Source organism: Bubalus kerabau, chromosome 21 (genome assembly GCF_029407905.1).
Source record: "Bubalus kerabau isolate K-KA32 ecotype Philippines breed swamp buffalo chromosome 21, PCC_UOA_SB_1v2, whole genome shotgun sequence".
NCBI lineage: Eukaryota > Metazoa > Chordata > Mammalia > Artiodactyla > Bovidae > Bubalus > Bubalus kerabau.
In genome coordinates this window covers 31,646,071-31,647,901 of record NC_073644.1, presented here as the reverse complement: position 1 = coordinate 31,647,901, position 1,831 = coordinate 31,646,071, and the positions used below count along the sequence as shown (strand labels likewise).

Sequence of the window (1,831 nt, the reverse complement as noted above, 5' to 3'; positions counted from 1 at the left end):
GGAGGGTAAAATTAAAGGCAGAACAAGCCTTGGAGTTAGACAGTTCTTTGGTTAAAATTCTTGCTCTGCTATTTATTGGCTGTGAAATACTGGTCTAATTACTTCATCTTGAAGCTTTAGTTTTCTCATCCATAAAATAGGATAAAATAAGACCAGCTTCATAGTTGCTGGAAGTATATTATAGAAGTACATAAAACAGGATAGTACCTTTCCTTTTGGTTAATTATAGTTAAAGGAAAACTTAAGAGTCCTCAAAAGGCTGATGGTACAGAGATTCTTTGACTTAAATGTTTGTATATTTATTCTATATGATTGTGACTTAATTCCTTTCAGCCACACTCACCCTCCCAAAAGCCAATTTCACATGTTGTAAAATTCTCCCTAAACAATAAACAGAAAGTTTAAAAGAAAAAAATCCAGGGAATTCCCTGGTGGTTCAGTGGCTAAGACTCTGCACTCCAAATGCAGGGGGCCCAAGTTCGATCCCTGGTCAGGGAACTAGGTTGCACATGGTGCAACTAAAGATCCCACGTGCCGAAACTAAGACTCCACACAGCCAAATAAATACATTAATATTTGTTTTAAAAATCCAAAAAGGACAATTGATATTTATGTTCTCAGGGCAAATGAAGAAAAGAATAATATAGCATTAACGGTTGGTAAAGAATCTGCCTGCAATGCAGGGTTTGATCCCCGGGTTGGGAAGACGCCTTGGAGAAGGGAATGGCTACCCACTCCAGTATTCTTGCCTGAGAAATCCCATGGACAGAGGAGTCTGGTGGGCTACCGTCTACTGAGGTCATAAAGAGTGGGACACGACTGAGTGACTAACACAATTACTTTCAGTAGTTTGTACGGTACAATTTCGAAAACAAAACCAAAAAATCCCTAAGAACAACTGCTTAACCATATGTTTTCTTCAGCTTTCTTCTGCCCAGACCAACTGCCACCTTCTCTTCCCTCCACTCTAATTCTTCAGCTTCCCCAGTCATGCTTATTCCAGTCACCTTCCTCATCCACCAATTCTGTTTCCAAACCACATGAGCTCAACAGCACACAGAAAAATAAAACTAAGCAAAACAAGCTGGAACATATACTGCTCCTCAAGAGAATTCTTAGTCAGAGAGCTGAAGGTTGGGGCAGGAAGGAGCCCTCATCTTTCTGTACAAACAAGTTTCTAAAAGGTAGTTGGTAGTTGACTTCCAGAACAATGCTCCCCTTTCTCCTTGATCCCACAACCCAACTTGTCCAACTCTCTGCAGCTGACTTGCTTTTAATAAGAGCACCCCTGAGTGACAGCTAGGCCCATGGATGCCCAAGGTGACATTTCTCAGCCTGTGTCACAGTGGTTGTAGCACTGAGACTAAGTACAGGCCAATGAGATGCACGTGGAAGTGATCCTGGGAAATCTTCAGTTCAGTTCAGTTAAGTCGCTCAGTCGTGTCTGACTCTTTGTGACCCCACGAACCACAGCACGCCAGGCCTCGCTGTCCATCACCAACCCCCGGACTTCACTCAGACTCACGTCCATTGAGTCAGTGATGCCATCCAGCCATCTCATCCTCTGTCGTCCCCTTCTCCTCCTGCCCCCAATCCCTCCCAGCATCAGAGTCTTTTCCAATGAGTCAACTCTTTGCATGAGGTGGCCAAAGTACTGGAGTTTCAGCTTCAGCATCATTCCCTCCAAAGCAATCCCAGGGCTGATCTCCTTCAGAATGGACCGGTTGGATCTCCTTGCAGTCCAAGGGACTCTCAAGAGTCTTCTCCAACACCACAGTTCAAAAGCATCAATTCTTCGGCGCTCAGCCTTCTTCACAGTCCAACTCTCACA

At 44.0% G+C, this 1,831-nt stretch overlaps 1 non-coding gene across 1 annotated transcript; it reads left to right on the top strand.

Moving 5' to 3' along the window:
- Positions 1–425: 425 nt before the first annotated feature.
- On the top strand, positions 426–498 carry TRNAW-CCA (transfer RNA tryptophan (anticodon CCA)). Its single transcript has one exon. It is a non-coding gene; the product is annotated as a tRNA-Trp (tRNA).
- The last annotated feature ends 1,333 nt before the right edge of the window (positions 499–1,831 follow it).